The sequence below is a fragment of the Lissotriton helveticus genome, chromosome 8, assembly GCF_964261635.1.
Source record: "Lissotriton helveticus chromosome 8, aLisHel1.1, whole genome shotgun sequence".
NCBI lineage: Eukaryota > Metazoa > Chordata > Amphibia > Caudata > Salamandridae > Lissotriton > Lissotriton helveticus.
In genome coordinates this window covers 643,910,380-643,926,453 of record NC_136069.1, presented here as the reverse complement: position 1 = coordinate 643,926,453, position 16,074 = coordinate 643,910,380, and positions in this window count along the sequence as shown.

The following is a 16,074-nucleotide window of genomic DNA, read 5'->3' as shown; positions in this document are numbered from 1 at the left end:
GAATGCGGAAATTGAGCAGGAAGCACCGATTGCAGCCGAGATTGCCAGAGACAGTTCTCAGGACAGTCAGAGTTCTGCTTCATTGAGTCAGGATCCACTAGGAGGACCTGTTATCGAAAATGAAGCTGCCACTGCTATGAATGAAGTGGAAAGAGCCATGGCACATGCTCAAGAGGATGCGGTTAACTTAGAAGAGTTGGAAAGACAACTCAACGTTGAGCAGAGGAAAATATATGACGAAGTTACCATGCAAATTGATCATGGATTAAGTCATGATAAGAAAGAGTGCTCATGTACGTCGTTGAAGCCTGTCCGACTGTACGTGAGTGGAGAAGCGGGAACTGGAAAAAGTTTCCTCATTAAAGCAATTTCATGCTATTTGCAGGAAAGGACAGAGTCATCGCTGTCTTGTGTTGTCACTGCTCCAACTGGACTGGCAGCACATAATATTAAAGGGATTACTTTACATCGTTTACTGATGCTGCCAGTGGAGCATGACAACAAATTACAATATCACAAGGTATCTGGAGATGCTTGTTTTGAAGTTTCAAGAATCTTGAGGAAAATGAAACTTCTTATCATTGACGAAGTAAGCATGGTTTCCAATGTCATGCTTGCCTTTGTGCATTTGAGGATGCAAGAAGTTCTCAAAACAGAGTATGATGTGTTATTTGGTGGCAAACACATCATTGTTTTCGGAGATCTTCTGCAGCTGACACCAGTGAAAGGGCAACCTGTGTTCAAAATGCTCACGCATGAAGATACCAGGAAGTGCCTAGGCAGCATTGGCAACGTCAATATATGGTTAAACTTCAATTATGCTGAACTGCATGAAAATATGCATCAGGCGAAGGATGAAGTTTACAAGACTATTCTACAAGATGTTAGAATTGGAAAAGTGACCGAGCATGGGAAAGAAGCTTTACATGCATGATTACTGTCAAATTTATATCCAGAACAAGATGTTGTGCCTGAGAATATTTTTCAGAAAATTACTGAGAAGAAATCTGGAATATGTTTGATGCCAACTCTTGCAGAATGTGCCAAATTTAACAACAAAATGTTGCATTTAGAAAAGCAAGAGATTGTGAAACTGGAAGCTATTGATAGAGTAGAGCATATGGGATCAACAATTATTTTGTCTGAGAATCTGAAAACAAAATTGGATTCATTAGAGAAGAGTATATCTAAAACTGCAGGTTTTGAAAAGACTCTGAATGTGTGCTTGAACTGCCGTATAATTTTAAGAAGGAATTTACATGTTGAAAGAGGTCTGGTAAATGGATCAATGGGTAATGTTGTTGATTTTGTGAAATACAGAAATAGAGATGGAATTGAATTTTTAAAAATTAAATTTGATGGCATTGAGGAAGTACAGCTAATTGCTCGTTGTTCTGCTAGATTTTTGCTTGTAAAAGACTTATATGTTCGCCGTAAGCAGTTTCCTGTTTGCTTGGCATATGCGGTGACAATTCATAAATCGCAAGGTTTAAGTGTAGACAGTGCATTGGTGAATATTGGCAGTTCTGTGTTCAAGGAGGGTATGGCATATGTGGCATTGTCACGAGTTAGAACTTTATCGGGATTGTACTTGATTGAGTGTGATGTCACAAACATTTGTGCGGATCTAGATTGTGTTAAGGAATACAATAGGTTAAGAAGAGAGTATGCGCCACATTTGCCTCAGTATCCTTTGTTTGAGAAACGTGTGGTAGGCCGGAAACGAAGAAATGAGAACAATACTGGGGAGGTTGTAGCAAAAAGACAAAAAGTCAATGAACCTAGAATTACAAGCAGAAACAAAAAGGATTCTGTTGAAGATGTTGTTGGTTTTCAGTTTGAAAACAGTTCTGGTGTCAACTGCTATGCTAATATAGTGGTTAATGTTTTGTTTTCTCTAAAAAATGTAAAAGAAGAGATTGTGGTCCATTCTGATCAAAGATTTTGCAGTTTGTTAAATTCTGTGTTAGAGAAATGTACCACTGATAGAAGAAACATAGAAAGTGTGTCTGAAATTCGAAATCTGTTAGACAGATGTTCAGGCCAAACACAATTCTCTCAAAATATTCAGCAAGATTGTCAGGAGTTTTTAATGTATATGCTTGATGTATTGCATGCTGAAGGTGTAGATGTAGATCAGCTGTTTGGGCTTTCTTATCAATGGCAGCATGACTGCGAGAACTGTATGGTATCAAGTACTACTAGTGTAGACTCAGAAAGATTTATATATTTAACTTTGCCAGACAGTAAATCAGTCTCCTTTAATAAGCTAGTAAAAGCAGCTGATCACAACATGGAGTGTAGCCAATGTAAATCTGAAATGATGTCCACATTATTTATACGAACATATGGCCAGTATGTCATTTTAATGTTCCAACGATGTAGGCCTGATGGAACAAAATTGACAACTTTAATTAAAAATTTTGTAGCTTCGCAGTTGTCAATATCAGGAAGGACTTTTGTAACTGCAGCAATTATATATCATGACGGCCCTTCAATAACATCAGGACATTACACAGCTTATTTAAAGTCTAGAAATGGCTGGTCATTCTGCAATGATTCTGTTTTAATTTTCCAAAAAAAATTGCCGTATGACCTTAAAAACTCTTACCTGGTGTTTTTAAAACCAAAATTTTAGGGAAATAATCTCGGGATGTGCTCTGTGGAATTTCAAGAAGTTCTAATGGCTCCTACACAATTTGGCCTTGAGGATAAGTGTAGTTCAGAGACATAACTTCTAACCATAGGACTGGACATTATGGAGAAATACGTGCACTTTGAATGAGTTCAGAAAAACTGTTTCTTTTTATAAGCTAATTGAAGCAGCCAATCAAAACATGGAGTAGAGGGAATGTAAGTCTGCAATGCTGTCTACTGTTTTACATTGCTTTGTGATTAAAAGTGATGTAGAGAATTAAATAATTGTAGTAGTCATAGAGGTAGTGTAAGTCTGCTTGTATCAGTGTCATAGGAAAAGTAGAACATGACTGAGCAAGAAGGGGAAGATATTACTATTCCAGGATTGTGAAAATGATCTTCAACATTTTAATTCTGAAAGTTGCGGAAATGCCAAATGACGGGATTGGCTTACAAGAAATCCAAGAGTTATAAATGGCTCTGACCAGATTTGGCCTTGTGGAAAATTGTGGTAGAGAGCAAGAAGTCATTTATTGCATGTAACGTGTTTTTAAAAACGATGGAGATTTTCTTTCAGAAAGTGGCGGGCTGAAAGTAATAACAGCACAAAAGAGTGTAAGCTGTTCATAGGACATCCTTGGACGTCATGGAAAGTAAGTTAACTTTAAGGAGTTCTGAATTTTGATTTCTGATGTTGTATGGGTTTTTTAAACACAATCATTTTGATTGTGTTTTTTTTTCCCCGCTGTTACATGATGAATACCTTCAAGTCACTGTTTTTAGTGAATTTTGATACATTCTGAGAACAGCAAAAATAAACCATTTAACATGTATAATTAATTCTGTACTGTTTGCATTTATGATGTATATGTAGAACTGTGTAGGAGGCATGGAGAAGGTGAGGCTTCTGTAAGTGTCAAAGTTGTTGCATGCAGTGCTGCACTTCTGCGTATTCTTTCATATGCTAGACTACATCTGCACAATGAGATACCTAAGCAAAGGAAACACAAGTGATGTGATTGTGAAATGAGCAAAATAAATTGCATGTATTTCAATTACATCACCTGTGTTTTTTCTATCATTACGAATCACATTGTGCAGATCAAGTTTAGGTCTGTCCAGGGAAACATAGGAGTTTTGGACTTTGTTGAAGAGTGCAGTGGACATGACTCACTTCATTGGTAGACCTTCACATGTATTATGTCCTCTATTCTCTTCAACAACTCGAAATTTCATCTGCAATCCTGAGTAGGCCTCACCTGAAACAAACCTCTGGATAGTAGACATCTTATTGGCATCCTGAAGCAATTATTTAAAATTTTAGTGTGTTGCGACACTTTTCTGAAACAACAGCAATGCAAAAGATGCACCATGTTTTAAGATAGGCCTCACTTCATCTGCATCAAGATACTGTTCGTTTAAAATGTATATCTTTAGGACTGTGTAGGGGGCCTGGAGAAGCAGAAGCTTCTGTAAGTGTCAAAGTTTTTGAAAAACTGTTTGTCCTTCAATCTTTTCCCTTGTCTTTTCAAATTTTTAAATACATGTTTTAATATTTTTCAAATGTTTGTTCTCTCTTTCACAGATTGAAAGTATAAAAAGAAAAAGTGAGTAATTTAACGACAATTATAAGGTAAATATTTTGTACTGTTTTCGTTACATTTATATCACATTTAACTACTATTAGTTCCACTGCTTCATTTCTTTAACCCTCAGTTTCCTGCCTTTGCTACTTCCCTCATTCCTTTCTCTATTAACTACTTACTCAACTCCTTCCACTCTTTTTCTCAGTCCCTCTCTTCTCATAGTTCCTCACTCTTGTTCACTCACTGCGTCTCTATTACTCTTACTGTCTTTGACTGATCAGTCTATCACTACTTGTTCATAATGCTTTCTCTGTGTAGTTGAAGCACACTAAGGGGAATATTATGAACACAGCCAATAAAATTATTGCTCTTTTTATTGGCAGAAAACTGGTGCAAAAGTGGTTTTAGTGGCAGTTTTCTGCCACAAAAGCAGCTTTAGCGACACATTTCTGCCAATAAAAGCTGCAAAACTTTTATTGCCTATGTTGATGGTATGGCTCTATGTTAATTACATTTCTTTGCTGTTTCAATTAATCTTTTTCTGTTATTTTTTGTTTTCTGTTTTCTATTTTTTCTCTCTGTTATTCCTCATGTTTTAATCTTATTTTGAACATTCACTCACATTCTCCAAGAAACTCTTCTTTGTTAATGTTATACTTTCTTTTTTTTTCTTTCACTTCCTTATCTATTTTGTTTTTCACAATTATACCCTCTTCTGTCTTTTCTTCGGTAAATAGATCTATTAAACAGTATCTCTTCTTTACTCCCTATAGCTGTCTTTCTTTTAACATCACTCTCTGTTTCCTTTCCTTATACTTACACTTTTTTTTTTTTTTTTTTTTTTTTGGTTAGCTCCCGGTCCGCGTACCGGGAAGCTAACCCGGAAGCGAACCAAAAGAAATAGAGCTTGCAAGAGTGCTAAACATTCTAGCAATTTTTTTGGAAAGGGAAGGTAGTTCTGAAAAGAACTTTTTTTTTATATTTTTGTTGTTTTATATATATATTTTTTTTTTTGAACATTTTTTGGGGTTTTTTGTATTTTTTGAACGATTTTATATTTTTGTTGGTTTTTTTTGGGGGGGGGAAACAACAAAAAACAGGCGTTGAAAATGGCTCAACAGGAGCAAAAAAAAATTACTGGGGGCGGTTAGGGCAATCATGGTGTTCATATGCCAGGTTGAGTGCATTGATGCTCATGTTGCCACAAGCTAATAATGCACGACAGTGCATACATAAGTGAATCATGTGCCCAAAATGTTCTTGAATATTTGGCACAGTTTCCCGTGCCTCTTCTGGTGTTAGAGAAACCGGTATTGTTGGTCTGGCCACAGGAGTTGGTCTTGGATTGTCGTGCATATCCCTTAATTCTGCCCGGCTGTAATTTAGGGGATGTTTCCTCGTCATGTGCCTGTGCATTGTGTGATTTCCAAAGCTATATTTTTTGTCCGTCCCTCTGGACAATTGTTCCTTGCATATCAGGCAGGTGACATACCTTGCGTTGACCTTTTTTTGGCCACGAGGCATTGAAAAAAACTGCCAGATGAAACTGGCTTTCTTTCTGGAAACCCGGGGCAACTCTTCTAAAAATTGTGGTTCTTCTCCCTCCTCATCCATTTCTTCCTCTTCCTCCTCAGTGTTGGTAAGGACCTGGGGAGGTGGTCCTCTCTTCCCATGAGGAGGTGGTGGTGGTGGTGGGGGTGCACCAGCTGAAGCAACCAATGAAGCCATTTTCACACAAGCAAAATAGGTCTTCCAACAAGCAAAATAGGTCTTCCTCTCACAATGATGAAAGTCAGAGTGAGGAAAGAAGGAGGGGTTTTCATCATTTGGGAAAATCAATACTTCTCAACCAATGAAAAGTGTTATTTTTAAGTCACCTGACCTAGCCTTCCATCATTATGAAACCAAAAGTGAAATGAACCAATGAAAAGTTTTATTAACAAGTCACATGACCTCTCACGCTCATGTTACGCGCTGCGGAACGCTCCCCGGTTAGCTTCCGGGTCGCTAAGCTTCGCGCCCCGGTCCGCGCCCCGGGACACTTCCGGGTGCGCTAACGCGATACGTCACAAGCCGCATTTCGCGGCAACGCGATACGTCGCGCTTTCGCGCCGCGGATCGCTTCCGGGGAGCTGCGTTTCGCGCCTCGGTCCGCGCCCCGGGGCACTTCCGGGTGCGCTAACGCAGTACGTCATAAGACGCATTACGCGGCAACGTGATACCGTCACTATGTTGATTTCTTACCGGTTCGCAGACCGGGTCGCGGAATTAAATTGAGCTAACGGGAAGCTTCCCGGTTCGCGGACCGGGAGCGAAACAAAAAAAATATTTAAAAAAAATTATTAATAAACATATAAAATATATTTTGGGATTTAAAGAAGAATACACTTTACAGCTATAGATATTAGCTTTTAAAAAACCAATGAAATTCACTGAAAAAACCATAGGTTATAGACCATATATAGTTAGGAATTAGCATTTACAAAACCTTGAAAATTCACTGAAAAAACCATAGGTTATAGACCATATATAGTTAGGAATTAGCATTTAAAAAACCTTTATTTTACTCACACAAAACCATTGAAATTCCATATATAGTTAGTTGTACTAACTATATATCGCGCACCCGCAATCCACTGCTGATCATGTCACATATTACATCATTCATGACATGGTCAGTGACATCACTGATGACATCACTGATGACACCTCAAATGACATCACTGATGAATATCAAGACACTACAGATTTTTTATTCAAACTGAGCAACACTGAGTGGTCCGATGAATTTCTGTTCTTGACTATGGACATTTCCACGTTGTATACAAGCATCGCTCATGAGGATGGATTTAAGGCAGTTGGACACTTTTTGGGTAAACGATCTATCCACATGTACCGCCATAATGAAATGTTATTGTGTATGATAAAGTGGTGTTTATGTAATAACACATTTATGTTTAACAACACAGTATTCCAGCAATTGCGGGGTGTGGCCATGGGGGCATGCTTCTCCCCAAGCTACGCATGTTTACATGTGGGCTTGTGGGAGGAGCATGTGCTCAAGGTACAACACACCAGAGAATGGTCGGAATACATTATAAATTGGTGGTGATACATCGATGACATTTTTGTCATTTGGAGGGGAAGTAAAGATCAGGCCCAGAAATGTGTTAACGACATCAATGTCAACAATCTCAATTTACAGTTCACTGCCCATATTGATCAAACCAGTGCCAGTTTTTTTTATATTAATGTACAAGTCACACAGGGCAAAATCACTACTAGCCTCTACCAAAAGCCAACATCAGGCAACTCGGTGTTGAATGCCAAGAGCCACCATTCCATACGGTGAGTTTTTACGAACGCATAGAGCGTGCAGCACTGAGGCAATCCACGATTTACATCAGGAGGAGGTTAAGGTGAGACTAATGGCTAAAGGGTATGATACCAAGAAGTTGGACATGGCAAGGAGAAAAGCCAATGTTAATGGTAGAGCAGCATTACTCAACCCTGAGAGTGACAGCATGCACCTCTGACACTAACCAGAAAACTGATGCTGAGGGAGGCGAGTTCAGATTGATTACTACATATAGTAAACAAGCAAAGGCCATCACTGCCATCATTAAGAAAGAATGGCCAATAATTATGACTGATCTGACTCTCAAGAAAGTGCTCCCTCAACATCCGACTGTTACTTTTCGCAAAGCCTATTCGATGCAAAATGATTTGGTGAAAAACAGTGCTGAGAACAATAAGTCCACTAATTGTCTAACTCCCAAGAAAGGTTTTACCAAGTGCAGCTCATGCAGAGCATGCAAATTTGGCATTAATACCACCACGTATCGAACACCTTTCTCTGATTTTGCGCATAAATTAAGAGAACACTATACGTGTAGAACTGACCACGCTGTATATGTACTGAGGTGCAGTTGCAGCTTGTGCTATATTGGGAGCACTAAGTTGCCAGTGCATTTGCGCATATTACAGCATTTGCGTGCAATCGTCAACTCAGATCCAGCATATCCAGTCGCTAGACATTTTTAAGAGGAACATGAAAGTAATCCTAAATGTTTACAATATTTCGTTATTGATGCAGTACCCCTAATAAGAGAGGAGGGAATCGCGAAAAATTACTGCGTCAATTAGAATCCAAATACATTATAGAGCTGGACACCAAGTTTCCTTACAGGGGATGATTTATACAATTTTCTTTAACTATAGGGGCCACGACTTACCAATTTTTCCAACTCTTTTGTCTCCCCTATAGATTTCTTGGACATTGGCCATTTTTTGGAGCATATTGTGCTTTCCTAGATGAACATTATCGAATTGATGGACTACATATCGTTGCTGACTGTGCCATTTAGCCATGAGTGTCTCTTTGGGTATTTTTGATTCGTCGAAAAGCACATGATCAACTATGTATTGGGTGGGAGTGACACCGTTAGATGCATGTTTATTATTTTTTAGTATTAGGACTATGAAATTGACATTGCATTTGTGCTAATGGACTCCAGCTCAATGTGTCATCTGCTGCCTTTCCCATATTTTATCAAATTTTTTGGTTAGGGGATTTTCTTTAATTTTTTGTAAAACTGTTTTTTCAAATTTTTTATTATATTCTTTATAATCCTCGAGCATTAAATAGGCACCTTCCGCTAACATGTAGCCAGGTTATAGTATAGAATCTTTGGTATTTTTTATGACTAATAGATGTACACATGGCGTGATTTGCATCATGAATGGCATGACTCAAACTGCTAATTACTAAAACTTGTTGATAGAGGACTCTATTTTTATATATATCATTGCATTTTTTCCATATATTGTATATGCTTGCTTTTATACTGACGTGGATATTAGTATCAAAAATGATTTGTTTACAAATAGCATTTTTTGTACATACAGTTGTTTACATTAGCATTTATGGACCTAGGGTGCCAATGCTTTTTTAAATTAATTGCGTTTTTTGCACATGCAATTGTCAACATTAGCGTATTTGCACATTGAAATAACATGCTGCTCTTTTTCGCAACCAATTGTTTACATTAGCGGTTTTTGCACACACAATTGTGAACATTTGCGGATTTGCACATCGATATAGTATGGTCATGTATTTTGAAGGCAGAGTCCTGTATTTACATTATGGAATATTATAAACTGTGTATTTGCACATGTTTTTATGTCATTATCATTAGTTCGATTTATTTATTTATTTAGTTTTTGCATATCATCACCCATGTGTCTTTTTAAATAATTAATATCTGTATAGATTGTTAAAATGACAGGGTTAATAGTCATATATACACGTAAAAAGGTTCTCTCAGTATATAGTGTGAAGTATTTTTTCTTTGGTTATTTTCCTGCCGATCACCAGATTTGCCATACATATATAGGCAAAAAAGAAGGAGAGAACTCTGGGTAGTTCCCAAGGCTAGGTGGAAGGCAGCTCCTGTATAGAGCACCCTCAACACCAGCGACACTCTAAATTTGCTCACCTCAAATGTCTGCTTTTCTATCAAAGTTTTTAAGCATTGGGTTAGCACAGTGCTATCCACGCCGAGATAGAAATGGACAAAGTCTTTTGCCATTTGTACAGCAAAGTCTTTAAGCATAGGATTAGCACAGTACTTTCCACGCCAAGCTGTAAAATGACAAAAGCCATTTATCACTCAAGGCACAATATTACAGCTTTGGATTGGTAAAATACCATCCAAGCCAACCTGAAATGAAGAAAAGCAACCCCTGACACGTGTTTCGCTGTCATTACAGCTCTTCAGAGAGGTTTAGCTTTTTCCAGACACAAGGGAGCATCCAGTATAAGTCAAAACAATACCCTTGCAGGCATAGAGTGACGCATAAATTATGCAAAAAAGAAGGAGAGAACTCTGGGTAGTTCCCAAGATTAGGTGGAAGGCAGCTCCTGTATAGAGCACCCTCAACACCAGCGACACTCTAAATTTGCTCACATCAAATGTCTGCTTTTCTATCAAAGTTTTTAAGCATTGGATTAGCACAGTGCTATCCACGCCAAGATAGAAATGGATATATATATATATATTTATATATATATATATATATATATATATATATATTCACTGAAAAAACCATAGGTTATAGACCATATATAGTTAGGAATTTGCATTTACAAAACCTTGAAAATTCACTGAAAAAACCATAGGTTAGAGACCATATATAGTTAGCTGGACATTTTATTGACATAAAACCAATGAAATTCCATATATAGTTAGTTGCACTAACTATATATCGCGCACCCGCAATCCACTGCTGATGATGTCACATATTACATCATTCATGACATGGTCAGTGACATCACTGATGACATCACTGATGACATCTCAAATGACATCACTGATGACATCATCTAGTGTCTGTGTGTTTTTGTAAAGTTTAAATATGTTTTACATATTGAAGAATGAGTGGATGTATGGAAGACTGAGTGTGTGTGTGGCTGGCTGGGAGGTGTGTGACTGTGCATATCAATGTGTACTTGTATCAGTGATTGTATAAGAGAGTAAGTATGTGTTAGTATATGTGTGAAAAGTATGGTGTTCTGTGTTTAACTGTATAGATGAGGAAATCGAAGTGTGATTGATTTCTCACAGGACTGACTAGGTGTATGAGTGCATATGATAGTGTTGTAATAATGAGTGACTGCATGTATGAGTGATTGTATGGGTGAATGAGTGAATGTGTGTGTAGACGTAGGAATCTGTGAGTGCGTATGTAGTAACTGGTATTGGTGTGTCATGATGTCATCAGTGATGTCATTTGAGATGTCATCAGTGATGTCATTTGAGATGTCATCAGTGATGTCATCAGTGATGTCACTGAAGTATGGTGTTCTGTGTTTAACTGTATAGATGAGGAAATGGAAGTGTGATTGATTCTTTACAGGACTGACTAGGTGTGTGAGTAACTCCATGGATGAGTGGCAGTGTGTGAGTGTCTGCATAGGTGTATGAGTGCATATGATAGTGTTGTAATAATGAGTGACTGTATGTATGAGTGATTGTATGGGTGAATGAGTGAATGTGTGTGTAGACGTAGGAATCAGTGAGTGCGTATGTAGTAACTGGTATTGGTGTGTCATCATGTCATCAGTGATGTCATTTGAGATGTCATCAGTGATGTCATCAGTGATGTCATTTGAGATGTCATCAGTGATGTCATCAGTGATGTCACTGACCATGTCATGAATGATGTAATATGTGACATCATCAGCAGTGGATTGCGGGTGCGCGATATATAGTTAGTGCAACTAACTATATATGGAATTTCATTGGTTTTATGTCAATAAAATGTCCAGCTAACTATATATGGTCTCTAACCTATGGTTTTTTCAGTGAATTTTCAAGGTTTTGTAAATGCAAATTCCTAACTATATATGGTCTATAACCTATGGTTTTTTCAGTGAATTTCATTGGTTTTTTAAAAGCTAATATCTATAGCTGTAAAATATATTCTTTATTACGTGACGTATCACGTAGCCACGTGAGACGCCTCATGACGCGTCGCATAACCGTGACGTATCGGCTCTGCAGCGCAAACAAAACCCGTAACGTAAGCGTGCCGGAGCACGCTTACAGATATATATATATTTTTTAACCTTAATTAGACAAAATCCACACGTGCACATATCTTGAGGCCTTGCAAAGGCACATCAAACAAACAGTCCCTACAATTTTGCCAAGTTTGCTGGAAATCTATTCCCTTAATTTTTTTTTTACTGTTTCTCTTGGTTTTCCCCTTGTTACGCTTACCGGGACGCTACCCGGTACGCGAACCGGACGCTCCAAAAACACAAGATGGCGGACTCCCGTTACGCTGCCGGTTAGCTGCCCGGTTCGCGTACCGGGAAGCGCCTCTACCGTGAAAAATCGCGGGGGACTTTAATATCCCCCTCATCAATCCTAGGGGGTCAGGAGGGGTTTACCTTGTCCCCTTTCCTTCATTTCCCCCTTCTTTTTTCACCACATCTTGTCTCTCGAACCTACCGAGAGACAAGATGGCGACCGCTCCGGACTGTTTACAATGTTGACAGCTACGCTGCCGGTTAGCTGCCCGGTTAGCTGCCCGGTGAGCTGCCCGGTGAGCTGCCCGGTTCGCGTACCGGGACGCGCCTCTACGGCGTAAAATCGCAAAAAAAAAAATTCTTTTATTTTTTGCCCCGCGGGGCACTTTAATATCCCCCTCATCAATCCTAGGGGGTCAGGAGTGGTCTACCTTGCCCCCTTTCCTTCATTTCCCCCTTCGTTTTTCACCACATCTTGTCTCTCGATCGTACCGAGAGACAAGATGGCGGCCGCTCCGGACTGTTTAGAATGTTGACAGACACCGGAGACCCAATCAGCTTTGCTTCGCGAAGTTCCGTTACGCGTCAGGTACGCGAACCGGGGCGCTAACCGGAGCGCTGTCACAGATATATATATTTTTTTAAACGTTAATTTCTCAAAATCCACTGGAGCACATATATTGAGACATAGCAAAGGCACGTCGGGCAAACCATATCTACAATTTTGCCAAGTTTCATGTAAATCTATTCAGCCGTTCGAGCTAAAAGTGAGTCCAACCACCCTATGGAAAAATGAATGGGAAAAACGCGTTTTGGGACCCCCCTTTTTTCTCGGCCTCCCCTTGACGAAACCCCCCCAAATTTTCAGGGGCTGCTCAGAAACAAAATGTGCCATTTTCCTGAAAATTTCAGCCAATTCCGTCCACAAACGCCAAAGTTATTAGACATAGAATTTTCAGAAATCCCATAGAGAAAAAATCCTAACTATATATACCCACTGGCTATCGCCAGTAGGTAATATACATATATAAACGTATATAATCTGCATATCTATATAAATATAAATGCATGCATACATATACATATATGCATACATATGCATGTTATTTACATGAAAGTTTTAAAAACACTAATAAAAGCAAAGCTAAAAAGCCACCTCATTACAAACAGAATGGCTTTAACTTAAACGAGGGCGAGATCTATTGCATTTTCAATGCTTGTTTACTTTGGTTCTATCAAGAAGGCATTCAGATGTGTCACACATTTGCCATAAATTCTGAATGTTAGCACTCTAGTTGCTCATTAGATCACTGTAGTAAAGCTAGTGCTCACCAGGTAAGTCTGCTGCTAATCATGGTTTGCAGCCATTTTCCCGCATTTTTTATCCCGCAGACTTTCAGTCCGCATACCATTATCCCGCAAGGTCATTGACCTCGCATACCATTATCCCGCATTTTTTCAAAACGCATGTGCATTTATCGCGCATGCCTTTACAAAGAATTACGTTTTAAAGGCATGTATGGTAAATGCATTTGCGTTGTGAAAACCACGATGACGAGAGAGGTAAGTGGGTTTGTGTTAATTTTTTCGTGGGTTAGTGATTGTGTAGTGTAGTGTAGTGTTGTGTAGTGTAGTGTTGTGTTAGTGTAGTGTAGAGTTGTGGTGGTTGTTTAGTGTAGGGTCATGCTGGGGGTAGTGTTTTAGGGTTTAGGGTTGTGTTGTAGTGTTTGCGTAGTGTAGGGTCATGCTGGGGGTAGTGTTTTAGGGTTTAGGGTAGTGTTGTAGTGTTTGCGTAGTGTAGGGTCATGCTGGGGGTAGTGTTTTAGGGTTTAGGGTTGTGTTGTAGTGTTTGCGTAGTGTAGGGTCATGCTGGGGCTAGTGTTTTAGGGTTTAGGGTAGTGTTGTAGTGTTTGCGTAGTGTAGGGTCATGCTGGGCGTAGTGTTTTAGGGTTTAGGATAGTGTTGTAGTGTTTGCGTAGTGTAGGGTCATGCTGGGGGTAGTGTTTTAGGGTTTTGGGTAGTGTTGTAGTGTTTGCGTAGTGTAGGGTCATGCTGGGGTGTAGTGTTTTAGGGTTTAGGGTAGTGTTGTAGTGTTTGCGTAGTGTAGGGTCATGCTGGGGGTAGTGTTTTAGGGTTTTGGGTAGTGTTGTAGTGTTTGCGTAGTGTAGGGTCATGCTGGGGGTAGTGTTTTAGGGTTTTGGGTAGTGTTGTAGTGTTTGCGTAGTGTAGGGTCATGCTGGGGGTAGTGTTTTAGGGTTTTGGGTAGTGTTGTAGTGTTTGCGTAGTGTAGGGTCATGCTGGGGTGTAGTGTTTTAGGGTTTTGGGTAGTGTTTGGGTAGTGTAGGGTCATGCTGGGGGTAGTGTTTTAGGGTTTTGGGTAGTGTTGTAGTGTTTGCGTAGTGTAGGGTCATGCTGGGGGTAGTGTTTTAGGGTTTTGGGTAGTGTTGTAGTGTTTGCGTAGTGTAGGGTCATGCTGGGGTGTAGTGTTTTAGGGTTTTGGGTAGTGTTGTAGTGTTTGCGTAGTGTAGGGTCATGCTGGGGTGTAGTGTTTTAGGGTTTTGGGTAGTGTTGTAGTGTTTGCGTAGTGTAGGGTCATGCTGGGGGTAGTGTTTTAGGGTTTTTGGTAGTGTTGTAGTATTTGCGTAGTGTAGGGTCATGCTGGGGGTAGTGTTTTAGGGTTTTGGGTAGTGTTGTAGTGTTTGCGTAGTGTAGGGTCATGCTGGGGGGTAGTGTTTTAGGGTTTTGGGTAGTGTTGTAGTGTTTGCGTAGTGTAGGGTCATGCTGGGGGTAGTGTTTTAGGGTTTTGGGTAGTGTTGTAGTGTTTGCGTAGTGTAGGGTCATGCTGGGGGTAGTGTTTTATGGTTTAGGGTAGTGTTGTAGTGTTTGCGTAGTGTAGGGTCATGCTGGGGGTAGTGTTTTAGGGTTTAGGGTAGTGTTGTAGTGTTTGCTTAGTGTAGGGTCATGCTGGGGGTAGTGTTTTAGGGTTTAGGGTAGTGTTGTAGTGTGTGCGTAGTGTAGGGTCATGCTGGGGGTAGTGTTTTAGGGTTTAGGGTAGTGTTGTAGTGTTTGCGTAGTGTAGGGTCATGCTGGGGGTAGTGTTTTAGGGTTTAGGGTAGTGTTGTAGTGTTTGCGTAGTGTAGGGTCATGCTGGGGTGTAGTGTTTTAGGGTTTTGGGTAGTGTTGTAGTGTTTGCGTAGTGTAGGGTCATGCTGGGGGTAGTGTTTTAGGGTTTAGGGTAGTGTTGTAGTGTTTGCGTAGTGTAGGGTCATGCTGGGGTGTAGTGTTTTAGGGTTTTGGGTAGTGTTGTAGTGTTTGCGTAGTGTAGGGTCATGCTGGGGGTAGTGTTTTAGGGTTTAGGGTAGTGTTGTAGTGTTTGCGTAGTGTAGGGTCATGCTGGGGGTAGTGTTTTAGGGTTTAGGGTTGTGTTGTAGTGTTTGCGTAGTGTAGGGTCATGCTGGGGGTAGTGTTTTAGGGTTTAGGGTTGTGTTGTAGTGTTTATGTAGTGTAGGGTCATGCTGGGGGTAGTGTTTTAGGGTTTAGGGTAGTGTTGCAGTGTTTGCGTAGTGTAGGGTCATGCTGGGGTGTAGTGTTTTAGGGTTTTGGGTAGTGTTGTAGTGTTTGCGTAGTGTAGGGTCATGCTGGGGGTAGTGTTTTAGGGTTTAGGGTAGTGTTGTAGTGTTTGTGTAGTGTAGGGTCATGCTGGGGGTAGTGTTTTAGAGTTTAGGGTAGTTTAGTTGTTTAGTGTATGCTAAAGGCATATTCGTTCTAAAAGTTTTCGTTATTTTAATTTGCGGCCTAATAGTACATGCGGGATTTTTTTTGCGGACTGATGGTATGCGGGATTTCGTCATATATTCGCTAATCATACTTTCTATGGCAAAATGAACCCCCTCATTTTGTTCCTTTTTAAATTATATATTTTAAGAGTTACCACTTTATTCCAATCAAGATGGCTTCAGGTGTGCCATACCTTTGTAATAAGTAGGACTGTTAGCACTCTAGTTGTTCTTTAGAACACTCTGGGACATTCTGTCA